We start from the raw sequence: 13,790 nt of genomic DNA on the forward strand, positions 1-13,790 counted from the left end.
AATTAGCTTTTTTTCCTTCTCTCCTGGGTATTTAAATGTTCTATTGTGTTCCTTCAGCAAGCAGGTTCGTTTTTAACATTAGCTTCTTTCCATGCTGACTCCAATGCTGGACATGGGGAAAGCCTTTTACCATAAGGATTGGCCCAGCTCCTGAGTCCTGCTTCCTATCAGCAAGAAAAAGGCAATGCTAGCTTAATTATTATTTCTCTCTGGACAGTGTGAACTTTTATAAGGATGAAAATGAGAATGTTTAACTTTAGCCTTTCTGAAGGATGAAGTGGTTGGTGGGGTTGCAGCACAGCCCTTTGGCTCAGCTCCCTGCTGTGCCAGGGGCTTGCCCAGGGACTTCAGAAAAGATGCTGTAGGTGGGCAGATTCAGATGGCTTCAGCCTTGCCGAGGGAACGACAGAACAGACTTAGCTTTTTGTGTCTCAGCTCCACAGATAGAGGAGATAAAAATGCCTCTTGAGTAAATGGTGATGGTAAAAGGCCTTTTCAGAGACACATTCAACTGGGTAATTGGAATTTACTTGAACATAGATGAAAATTAGCACTACAGTTCTTGATGCACTTGATCATGGTTTATCTCTTGCTTTTCAGGATCAGTTCAACTACCTAGTGTGTGTTTAAAATACATTTCATCCAACATTAGTAACAGTTTCATAAAGCTGCTAACTTACCCTTTGAAAAGAAGAAGAAAGTTGATCTCTGCCTGCTAAATAGTAGTATAAAGGTACAATAACAAGAGAAAGTGAAAGGTGATAGAAGTGACTGATAGCACATAAATGGGTTGCTGCTCCAGCCTGGAAGCAGCAAAGCAAATGGAGACTATTTAATTATTTAAGGAACAATAAATGTAAAGTCTGGTTATACAGTAAAAGGAGAGACAAACAATAAGCAGAAAGTTGAGAGAGGGAAACTGTGTAAGGAAAGTAGAAGGTAGATGGGCAGAGATCAAAGGGGCAGGGGATGGGCTTACATTTTCTATAGAGCTTTTGTTTGGAAAATATTGTCTGTATAAATCTGTGCATTGCAGCGCTTGCATAGCAGCCTGTCTTCTACTCAAATTGTGGGAGTCTGACACAGCATGTTCTTCTCCTGGGGGCTGCTTCATGTTCCTGCTTCTTCCTTTGGATGTACAACCACAGTGAATTGGGAGAGTGTTTTTACAGATGTGTGTCTTGGTGACAGACTGTCCTAAGAGGTATGCTTTGTGGATGCTGTTAGTTTTAATGGCGTTATCATTTTCTCTTCTGTCAAAGTTGCCGTGAAAGTTACCTCTCCCTCCTTCCTCCAGCAAATAGTAGCATTGATTTTAAAGGCAGACTTTTTTTTTTCCCAGTTTACCAAAATTGGGTTACATACTTTTGCAACTATACTAGCTGAAGTTGTTTTGTATGTAAATATTGTGGCTATTCAGCATTTCATTAGAGAGCTTGAAGGACTACTTTATAGGTTTGTCCTGGGAGTTAATAGGACACATGAAAAGCATGGTTTGTCTGCTTGTTTTAGTTTTTGTTTTTCCCACTTATCTAGATTAAAAATGTGTATTGCCTGGATAGAATTTTCTTCCATACGTACTTCATATGAAGTATTTTTGTAATATTTTAAAAATATACAAATCTAATTGCATGTGAATAATATGCAGCCTTTGCAAAGGGTGAAGCCTTTGGGCATTCAAATGAATCAATGCTGTTTGCTATTGCAAAAAACATCATAATTAAAAATAAACAAAAGCACTGGGTGTACAAGTTTCAGTTTGTGCAAGTACTGTTCTTCCCTAAAGAACAAAATGTATGACGTATATTGAGATTTGTTTTAGGCAAGTGCTCCTTCTTATTAGAAGAGGAACTGCAACAAAAATCTTCTATGAAGTTGCTTGCTAGATTGTATGTGGTAAATGAAGTAATGGTCGTTATATATTTCATTGATGAAACTTTGGCTTATGAACATTAAAAACAACCACAAAAATGTAAGCTGTGTGTTTACATTCTTGACTTTTTGCCTATTTTTATTACGTTGGATAATGAAAAATGATTCCATTTAGAATTCCATTTGAATTATTTTTTAATTCTTCCCATAACAGTATATATGCATTTTTTTAAATACAGTTACCTTTAAAAAAGAAACAAACAGATTTTCATACCCATCTAAAAACAGATTCTGTAATACATTTTTAGTTTGAAGTTTTTATTTTGAAATGGGTATGTGCTCTTATATTTTTCTCTGTCCAGGAAGAAAATGGTATTTGCCAAGAAGAAAAAATTTGAATAGATATTTGCAAATTTAGGAGTTCAAAAAGAGGGAAGATAGTCAAAGGCAGGAGGCTGCTCACAGGGCCAGGAATCACTAATTTACAAGGCTTGGTCTTTTAGCAAGTGTGGCTAGGGTTTGGTAGTTTGGTGTTTTTTGTTTTATTTTTCCCTAGATATGCTGTAAATGGTCTTTAAAATTTATCTTGATTCTCTGTATTGTTAAACATCATTTATCATTATTACTGTCGAAAAAGAGAATGACCCTTAGTTCTTTTTTTCCTGAAGTGAACAGAGTACAGCTGCCATTGCAACCTTCAAATAGTGTGAGAGATCCTGAACATCCTTTTTTTCGCCCTTGTTTCCAGCTTTGTTGACACAAAGTCATTAAGATGAAAATTGGTGATTTTTGAACAGTCTATTTTTAACAAGTTTATAACAGGATATTACTGTTCATGAATATGTGTCATTCCTAATCTGCGGAAGCACTAAAAGGGAAGGCATGTGTCAGAGGGAAACTTCTTTCAGTACTCATTTTCGGATTTTGCTGTTCTCTGAGTGTGTCTAGTTCTGTTCTGCATATAAAAGTATAGATCTTCACTGTGTTGCTGCAAGAATATCTCCTCCTTGTTAATGCTGAGAAATTCCAGACTGTTTCAAATGACATTACAAAAAGGGGTATGAATGGGAAATTGTTCTTTTCTACAACCTTCTAACTAAGAATGAAACAACTCCAGAAACATCGTATCACAGTAAATCCCAGAACTTCACCTCTCAAAGGCTGCAAATTTCTTAAGCACACCGTTTCGAATTGAGTAAAAACATCTCACGTTTGATTTAAAAGCAGCGCATGGATGAAAACATACAACTAATGGACAATCCTTTACCTGTAAGTGCATATTGAGGCTGTTAAGCTGAGATGTCATGTTTGTGCAGACCAGATTTCTAATCCCGTTTTTGTTCTTAAGGAGACTTGGCATTGAAAGGTTAATTATTTCTAGAGATTGTATCGGTCATTCACTGTTTTCAGAATCTTCCACAGTTTTTGCCCTTTGACAGAAGATATTGTATATGTATTCTGCTCATCATTTTCATCAATTACATGGTATGCTTATTGGCAGCTCTCATGCATAAATACTTATTTTGCTAGAGTAAGAGATGACAGGATTTAGACATGTAAGAAACCTCAGTCTTTGGCTCAGAAAAAATTCTTGATGGATACAAATGGTATTTCAATAACTTTCGATCCAAAAACTTTTCTTGCAAAGCGACATGACTGTTCTTCTTGCCAGTCACGGCAGGTGCTCCATCTGTACAAATACTGCCTAATTTGAACCAGTCAAGCGTAACATTTTTTTTTCCCACTATCTGCCACATTTTCAACAAATTTTCTCAGTTCTTTAAACAAGTGTGAGGCAGCAGTGTGGAACAAAATGGACAGAGGCCAAGCAATTCCCTTAATTATAGCAGGTTTTTTTTTAACACATTGAACAACAACAGTCAACTGTGCGGTGTCAGTAGCATTGCAACTTCCCTCGGTGGTGAACAAAAAAAAAAAAAAATGCTTGCATGAATCTGTTAAAAATTGAATCCATGCTGTTGCATCGTCTAGGATTATCTCAGCCCTTCTCATTGTCATGCTGCATGAAGAGCTATGGACATATCAGCTGTGTGCTGCTCTTTTGATCTGGTTTGTGCAGCAGTAGCTGACATACCCTCTTGCCTGCTGTCTTTGTTGCCTGAGAACGGCTCTTTCTTGTAGACTGGTAATTTGCTATTTGCTGTTACACCTTTGCTACTGTTTCCAGTTCACGAATGTGGATTTATTTTATTTACAGACAAAAAATTGTTGTGCTTGGTGCCTTTCTTGATATGAAATCAGACTGCAGATTAGATCCAATAAAAGCTTCTTGGCATAAATGAGATTGTGTAAAAATATCATTCAATTTTTGACTTTCAGTATAGCTGTGTCACTGTGGCACACAAGCACACTTTGACAGACTGTGCCTTCTCCAGAGCTGAATGTAGCCTTCCCGGGGAGAAATTCTCTCCATGCACTGTCATCTTCATGTGCTTTTGTCTTAATATTTTCACTGCAACATGCACAACTTGTGAAACAATGCTTTGATGATAAGTATATTGCTTTAAGAAGTTTATGGGTGTTTGGGTTAGCTGGGGAATCATTAGAAAAAATTAGGTAAATGAGGATGCTGCAGGTTGCACAGCTCCTTTATTTTCCTCCTTCTGTAGAGACACAGAGTGGGTAAGCTGTGGCCTTCCATAGGTTCCCCAAAAGAGTCTTGCTGACTGTAGTTATTGTGTCCTGTTTTTTTGGTGTTTTAATAGAGCAATTTTAATCCTGTATGCTAAAATTGTTAGTTTTAAATTCTGGTTCTAAAAGCTGTGGATTGCAGCTTTGAATCCTGTGTAGTCACTTGGGCTTTTGCAAACAGACTAAAATGCTCTCAGGCTTGCAGAACAGTGCTTTCCACTCGCTCCATGCAGCATCAGTCATTAACTTCATTAGTGCAAAGCAATTGGGAACAAGGGGCTGATTCTGTGACCCTGTGTTCTTCCATTCACTTGACTACTGTATCAAGTACCCATCCCAACTTCTTGTGCGTCTGCTGTTTTCTCAGTTAAATATATATGATTAGTATCTTTCTTCTAAAAATATATAAAATATATGGTTAAAAATGCTGCTGAATTTAATAAATGTCTGTTTTGTAGTAGAAGCAGCATATTTGTAAATGCAAATGTGATGTGTGTATGCAGGAGCTAATGGAGCTCTACAAGCATTCAGTCTCAGCCCTTCTGACCCTGTTATTTCTTAATTTTAGAGCACAGAGTTGCAGGTAAAGGGCACTGACAAGATAACTTTTTAGTCACTTAAATATCATGGCCAACAGAGGAAGATTTAACTTCTAAGGACCAGGTATTGGGGAAATGCACTTCAATATTCCTGTCTAGGAAAAAAAAAATGGAAAAGGAAAAAAATAAGCATTTTACTTACAGATACAGATACTGAGCATGTTGGGGTCAATCGGTGTGAGTAAATGGAGGCTGACTGCTAAGGTGGAAGGTTTCCCGTAGTGAAAATCAGAGATTAGTGAGGGGTGGGCTTCTGTTGCCTACTCTTTTCTTCACTGTTTTCACCCATACACCTTGCTGCTTGTGGTGTTTCCTAGAGGCACTTTTGGATAGAAGACTTGCTCCTGGAAATTGTTCCGTTTTGGCCTGAGAAATCGGCTGTAAACTTTGTCCCTCCTCCAATATAACTTAGACTAGATGCTTTTATTTGACAACTTAATAATTGTACCTAAGCTGTCTTTGAAAATATTTTGTACTTGGATTTTATTAGTCTTGAATATATTACTTTATCAAGAGATTTTTATAGTTCTTACTAAATAAAGAATGAACCTGGAAAAAAGGAAATTAGAAATAAGTGCTCTGCATCTTCACTTCCAAAACAAAATCTGTATAATAACATGTAAACTTTATTATCTGTTCATCATTTTCACACCAGAATGGGAAAAAAAAATCTCCTTGTGTAAACCCACTGAAACCTGTTTCCTGTGCCATAGCCTTTGCTTTTTCAGTTTAGAGAGGAACACTGAATTCCTCAAATATGATAAGAAGAAAATTACTATTCTGTTACTTACTATTACTACAACTGTGGTAACAAGCAAAGAAAACACAGGGCTGAAAGTCAGGTAACCTGCTGCCCTGCAGCAGCAGTGATGCTGGAGGCTTGATTTCAGCATTGTAAGGGTAAATGGGCGGTGAGCCCTGCTGTCACAAGGGTGGGATGCACCTATGAGCATGCCTGAACGCTGCTTTGGGGAACAGTTTTTTACTCCAGGGACTCTGCTTGACATTAAAAGTTCGTCTTGGGTCCTTACACTGTGCTGTAGTTCCTCTTGCTGGTGAAAGCCTTGGCTTTTTAAATTAGACGTTTGACCTCTGTTGAAGTGCAGGTTCCTTTGAAGGCAAAAATCCATTTCTTTGCCCATCTAGGGAAAAAAAAAAAAAAAAAAAAAAAACCAAGACAACGCCATCACCAGAAAAAAAGCCCAAACCAACCAAACATAAAAGCCAGCTTCTTAGCAATAATCAACCAGATGCAATGGGGTCAGTATTCCTTGGAGTGGGCTTGCATTTGTCAGCTTTAGGGGTGGGATGAGAGGGCAGTACTGTCTATGAAGACCTGAGGGGGATGTACCACATCAAATACCTGTGTAAGAAGACATGGCTAAAGAAAAGGAGGGCAGAAGTATCAGGGCATGCTGAAACATTTTATGTAAGATTTGTAAATCTCCGCCAGGAGGTAAAAGATAAAACTTCCTGCTAATGGTAAAACATTTCCTTGTTAAGCCTAGAGTTATTTTCTTGGCAGGCCTGTTGGAGGTGTATTCCTGGTCCCAGGGAAAACTGTCATTTTGGGTGTAAACAGGGCATGGGGATTAGTCAGGGCTGACGCATAGACACTGGTACAAGGGGCAAGCTGTGGAGCCCCTAATCCCAGGAAAGCTTCTCGGACAGGAGCTCTGTCTCTCTGTAAAAGGCTCAGAGCCACAGGCTTCCCTGAGAAGTTAGCATCTTAAAAATCAAGTTAAAGGCTGAACTTTTCTATAAACGAGGAGTTTTTTATTGGATGTGTGACTGGTCCAAAGTATAAAGGGAATCATGACCTGTTGTCAGTACCTGCTGCTGCCAAACTATGCTTACTGTGCTCTAGAATATTTCCATTTGAGTTTTTAACACGAGTTTTGGCAGTATGAGTTGAAGATGTTTTAGTTGTCGTGGCTTGCACAAGGTTCTAATTCAGGGCTCCAGGAGATCTCCTCTAAAACCTTACTGAGAAAAGTGCTCAAATCTTTTCCCTTAGTGGCGTGGTTTTGGGGAGGGTGCATGGGTGAGCTTTCACTGATCTCAGTAGTGAGGGAGTCCCCTGTGATAGATGTGCAATGAGGTTCTAAAATCTGTAACTTGCCAGGTGTTTCTTTCCCCTGTCCCGACCTTGTAAATCTTTGTTCCAATTTTCTCTGGACCAGAGTCATGTTTAAAGAACAAAGTCCATCAGAGATGTTGGCACAACCAAGAAAAATAGTTCTGGAAGATGCGAGTCAGCTTAGGAGGTCTGAAATGGGAGGTGTATGTCTTTCCTTTCTCAAGGGAAAATGGCCATTCTGAACCAGAAGGTAAGGTATTCTCAGGTGGTAGTTTAGAAGAGTCTTCAGAAGGCTTAAACAAAAGCAGCACCTCTGTGTTTCCTAATCAAGGATGAAGAAATGTTTTATTGTAGTATAGCAGTGTAGTGAGTTAATCAAAAGTAAACTTTGTGTAATTTTCCTTGCAAATATTTGGACACTTATGAGAGTGTTTACAGTCCCTAACCTTTTTACTATTTTCTTTTTATCTTTCTCTCTTTGCTTTTCATTGCTGCTGCTTTTTGAAAGCTATGTTTTCCCCTGTCTAAAAGGTATCACCTTCAGAGGGGCTTTTTATGGGGAAGAGGAGGCACAGGAAAGTCTATAGGTTCAAATCCAAGACTGGGGTTGTTCAGAGGTGTTCCCATTTGTCATTAGATCGTTATTTGTTTTGGAAACATCAGTATTGCTTTTCTTGCTTGAGAATCACTTGTGCTTAGAGATCTGAGGTAAACCTGCATAAATCTGAGCTCACTGAAGTCGCTTTGATTAAAGTGGGTGTAAACCATAGCAGATATAAGTGCAGATTTAATGTGCATGCTGTCTCAGTTTGTGACAGTTGTATGCAAAATCATAATGAAAGCACCTTAGGAATGGATAATAATCATACTGATTTGGACACACCATAAATCCAAATGGGAAGTGAAGTATTGTTTCTAACTTGCAATATAAAAATATTTGAAATAACTATTTCTGGTCTTCAGTATTATCAATTGAATTCATATCTACCCTTGTCATCTGACAGGCTACTAAAACAAGATTCTGTTTAAAATGATAAAAGTGACAGCTGTACAATGCATTTTATTCCTGCCGAGCCCTGTGATGTAGTTGGTTTGGGGAGATAGGGATCTTGCTTCACTCTTTCAAGGACAGTCCTTTGGAAAGGATTTGCAGAATTTGTAATTGTGCCCATAAATCCTCCTTCCCCTCTGCATGTATGGTAAAATTTCTGCTGCAACCCTACTGTTCTGTGTTCCAGAAGGAGCAATTCTCTCTTATTTATATCGTTCATTCCCTCTTTTTTGAAACCCCAGTGGTTGTGTCCTGCTTGTGGTGAATCCCTCTGCCACTGCAACAGATCTTCCCCTTTTCTGTAATGTTTGTGCTCTGTCAGCAGCTTATCCCTTGCAGTTAGTAGTGACTAGAAGAAATCATATGTGCAGGGACCCAAACTCTGCCCTTAGCTACACTTGTGAAAACCTGTGGCATTATACAGTTGGCTTGGAAAGACTTAAAAAAAAAAAAAAATCTCATGAGATCCGCTGCGCTGAAAGTCTCTCTGTAAATGTTAGACAGGGCTGCTGTTTTTGTGCTAGTACATTTTATTTTAAAGCTGTACCCGATCTGCAGTCGATGGAACTGTTTCATAACATTGAAACAGAGGGACAAATTTGGACTATGAGATGTGCTATGCTGTCAGTGGAGCTTGCTACTAAAACTGCCTTTGCTAGGCACAACAGCAGTGTCTGTGCTGTGAGACAGACATGCTCCATGGCAGTGTTCAAGCTCCTGGCCACAGTGTGACCTCCCTCCTTCTCAGCGTGATGTCTTTTGGGAAGGGGCCAGGCCCATCTCCTGGTTGGGGCGGGCAGTGGCGGTGCCCGGAGTCCCAACTCCATCTTCTGGTGTGTGATGGCCCTGCAGCACAGCAAGTCTGAGGTAGCAGAGTTCCTCCCCGGGCCAAGAAAACTGGCCTTAGGGCTGACCTGCTTCTGGCACCACCCAGTACAGAGCAAACATGGGGCTGAAGAATATAAAGAGAAGATGCTCACAGGCCCTTGGTCTCCAGGCAGATGGGTGAAGGTCTAGGGTCTGGCCAGTGGTGGTATCTGGGTAGGCTGGACTGATGGGCTGAGGTCAACTGTATGAAGTTCAACAAGGCCAAGTGCCGGGTCCTGCATCTGGGGCGCAACAACCCCAAGCAGCGCTACAGGCTGGGAGATGAGTGGTTGGAAAGCTGCCTGGCCAAGAAGGACCTGGAAATACTGGTTGATAGGCAGCTGAATATGAGCCAGCAGTGTGCTCAGGTGGCCAAGAAGGCCAACAGCATCCTGGCTTGTATAAGAAGCAGTGTGGCCAGCAGGTCTAGGGAGGTGATTGTCCCCCTGTACTCGGCTCTGGTGAGGCCGCACCTCAAGTACTGTGTTCAGTTTTGGGCCCCTCACTACAAGAAGGACATGGAGGTGCTCGAGAGAGTCCACAGAAGGGCAACGAAGCTGGTGAGGGGTCTGGAGAACAAGTCTTAGGAGGAGCGGCTGAGGGAGCTGGGGCTGTTTAGCCTGGAGAAGAGGAGGCTCAGGGGAGACCTTATCGCTCTCTATAGGTACCTTAAAGGAGGCTATAGAGAGGTGGGGGTTGGTCTGTTCTCCTACATGCCTGGTGACAGGACAAGGGGGAATGGGCTAAAGTTGCGCCAGGGGAGGTTTAGGTTGGATATTAGGAAGAACTTCTTTACTGAAAGGGTTGTTAGGCATTGGAATGGGCTGCCCAGGGAAGTGGTTGAGTCGCCATCCCTGGAGGTCTTGAAAAGACGTTTAGATGTAGCCCTTAGTGATATGGTTTAGTGGAGGTCTTGTTAGTGTTAGGTCAGAGGTTGGACTCGGTGATCTTGGAGGTCTCTTCCAACCTAGATGATTCTGTGATTCTGTGATTCTGATTCTGTGGTGTGGCTGACCATCATGCCATTTGTGAGACTGCAAGACAGCATATGTGGAGGTGTGTTTATGTATGGAAAGCTCCTTATGACCTATTTGTATCATGTTTAGTACAGAACAATAGAAAATAATGTGCAGCCTATAGAGAGATATTATGCTGATCACTGTAGCCACTCTCCTTTGAACAGGTAGCAACTTTGACCCTTACATTCTGCGAGTGTAGAGGATACTGTACTTCATACAGCTGGCACACAAATAACCAAAGAGCTTGGATAGATGTCTAATTCTCGTTAAAACCAACCAACCAACCAACCAACAGTGTTACAGTAATAGACCTCATCATACATTCAAAGAACCCAGCCTTAAGCCATTTAATTTTCTTCCTGGTTTTTGTACATTGTGAACCTAGTGATACAACAAGGCAAATTATAAAAAGTGAAGTAACGATGTAATGAGATGTATTATACATGATTCCAGTACCATCATCAGATATTTTTATCTACTTCTGTTTTTTATTAAAAAAAAAAAATCAGAAAGAAGACTTTTATTTTTCCAGACTAAATGCATTGTAGTACATTAATTTTTGCCACTGCTTAATGTGGAAAGGGAGTAGAAAATAATTGAAATTAGATGTGAATTGTTTATGTGTCCAATTAGCTGTTGTGAATGGAGGGGAGAGGAAGTTAAAAGCTGCTAATTGCTATGTTTTTTATTGCACTGACTACATGGCCTGCAGCTAGAACTGTAGGCTCTGGAGGGTAGCCTCATGCCATGTAATGTAAGGGCACTTCTGGGAGGGAAGAGCAAGTATCTGCCAAAATGCTCGCTCCTGGGCTGTGAGGTTATATCTTGATGTTTTGTCATGTTACTGGAGAAAAGTGGTGTTTCTCTTTCAAGGACATCTGAAGATGTTTTATTTATGTTTTATTTTGGTATATCTAAGTAGAAAAAATAATAGAACAGAAATTATGATGCTGTGGTACAGAGCCTTCATGTTTTTAATTCCATTTCCTATATTCAAGGGATTTCCTAGCAAGAATAGAAACCTCTGCAATAACAACTCCTATTTATGTTAATCTTTTGCAATCAGCATGCAGTCTGAAATAATTACAATGAAAACTCTGTTCCAAATGCTCACAACTTGCATTTATTTCAGGCTTTTTTTGCATCAGAATTCTGAAAACATAATCCCTCATTCTGCTCTGCTTCATCACCTTTACATGAAGTTATCCAACAGTACCTTTTGTGAGCTTCATTAACAATGGTCATGCTATAATAAATTACATAATTTGGGAAGTTTTTAATTAAATAAGTTAAAAAAAATCAAAACATAATAAATTTAATTAGGTAAAATTTTCCCATAATAACTTGCCACACAAGGTGCATAATGAAGTAGACCAAAGGATAATCTATAGTCTGAGGCTTTTGGCTTTTATAGCTTTACTAGCCTAAGCCACAAAATGATTTTTATTTCTTTTTTTTTATTATTTTTTTGAAAAATCATGCATCAAACATACCTTGTTGTGCAAAGTTAGCAGAAGAACAGCAGTTGCTAACAAAGACATGACTAAGAGTCTGTTTGACTCTATGAAGACATCTTCCAGCCTTTCCTATTTCTTTTAGAGCTTCTTGCCCAAGTCAGGGCCATTTTCTCAAGCCTGGTGGTGGCCTTTAGCTCCATTTATTTGTTCTGTGTTGGACAGAATTGAAGGTATTTTTGGTAGAACTAGCTAATGTATATGGTATAAAGAGCACATTCAACATCAAATCTCCATGCCAGTACTGTGTGCATTTAGCTGGCCTGCTTGACCAGGCACGTGGGAAGGAAAAGCACAATCAACCTCAGCCCACATATGCAATGCTATGGAGTTAATCCACAGGTGTCCTCAGCAGCTACCAGCACTTGTTTTTGCTTTCACCTCTTTCTTGCAGTCAGAACTCATAAGATTGCTATAGGGTACCCTGCCTCCTAACCTCTTACGTGACACAGCCAGGTCACTGGGACCGGATCCAAAAAGATTTTCCTTTATATGCAGGGTATGCAGATTCATGACAGTGAATGGTGTTTTGATTTTTGATGATGAGACCATGAGCAAAACACAATGACAGAGGACATGGAAAGGGAATCTTTAAAATTATGAATATCATAGAATCATTCAGGTTGGAGAAGACCTCTAAGATCATCTATTCCTAGTTAACCGAGTACTAAAGTCCGCAACTAGACCATGCTAAGTTCTAAATCTAGGCATTTCTTGAAGAGCTCCAGGGATGGTGACTGAACCACTTCCCAGGGCAACCTGTTCCAATGCCGCACAACCCTTTCAGCAAAGAAATTTCTCCTAATAACCAGCCTAAAATATTGGTTTGTGTTTTTCACAGACATCTCTGAATGGTCAAAGGAAGCAGTGCAAAGGGAGTATGCTGGTACATTACCTTCACTGTTTTGATTTGGTGATGCATAGAGTCAGAATAATGTTTTGGAGTTGTCTTTCACAAGTGCAAATGGCTGTGTATAGAAGGCTATGAAAAATAATGGCCAGTATCTGTATTTCTGGGAAGCTTCCTTTTCTTCTGGTAGTTTAATTGAGAGCTGATGTAGAGAGGCAAGACTGATGTCAGCAACATCAGGCTACTCTTTGGGGTGTGTTTCCTGTGTTTTGGGGTCTCCTCCTGTTATTCTATGCTCTATCAAACTCTGAAACCAGGGAATTTGATGTTTGGACATTCTGTGGAAAAAAAAAAAAGCAACAGGTCATTTGATGTGTGTGTACGTTTAATTAGGGGATGCAAGGGAGCAAAAGATATGTGATGAGGCAGATAAGGGAAGGACAGAGCTGCCAGGTCAGATTGTGACAGCACTGCCTGTGGTGCCGCTGAGAGTGCTGTGTCTGTCCCCTCCGAGTCAGCTGTCACCTCATCTTAGGTCACTGCAGGGGTAGCTCAGTATTATGGGAAGCAGAAAAAACGGAGAAAAAAAGGTCTTTTGCATTTTAATGGTGCCTTGGGCAGTAATTCTGCTTTCTGCTAGATACATGTAATATTTAACCAAGTGAGGTCTGTTGTGAAGGTGAAATGGCAACTTGTCTGAGCTGGTGTATAACTCACAAACCCATGAGCAGGTGGATCTCTGATACAGACTATATACTTAATTGTCCCCCAGAAGACTTTATCCAGCATTTTAGTATATACAGATATCCCATCTCCCTCTGTCCCTGACTTTTTATATCAGAAGAGTAACTTCTGTAAATCTAGAGAAGGTAGAAAGACATAAAGTTTATATAGCAGAAGCACACTGTTTTACAGAAAATGCCACATTTAGGTTTTATGCATCTACCTGAGCAGTTGCCAGACAGGACTTCTAGGATTGGAGAGTGTTGTACAGGATCACTGCTGTCATCCTTCTTAAAATTTTAGATAATTTGTAGCAGGCATGATAGTCTGGTGCTGACAATGAGGTAGGACGCAGAGATCCAGAAAGCACAACCAAGGTAATGGTAACTGAAACATAAGGGTTGGGGAAACACCAATGCACAGAAAAAGATGGAAAAATTAGTCAAGAAAAGATGGGGGGAAAAATACGACGTGTTGGCTGGGAAAAGCAGCTCTCAGTAAAAGTGACTTGCTGGGGTGAAAACATACTAAGTGCAATAAGAGGCTCCAGCAGACCTCTCCCC

General features: G+C 40.1%; 1 protein-coding gene across 6 annotated transcripts in view; it reads left to right on the forward strand.

The window, feature by feature from the left end:
* Positions 1–13,790, forward strand: part of LRRC3B (leucine rich repeat containing 3B) — a 212,321-nt gene that overhangs the window by 169,063 nt on the left and 29,468 nt on the right. The window lies entirely within an intron of this gene.

The sequence above is a fragment of the Cygnus atratus genome, chromosome 2 (assembly GCF_013377495.2).
Source record: "Cygnus atratus isolate AKBS03 ecotype Queensland, Australia chromosome 2, CAtr_DNAZoo_HiC_assembly, whole genome shotgun sequence".
Classification (NCBI taxonomy): Eukaryota; Metazoa; Chordata; class Aves; order Anseriformes; family Anatidae; genus Cygnus; species Cygnus atratus.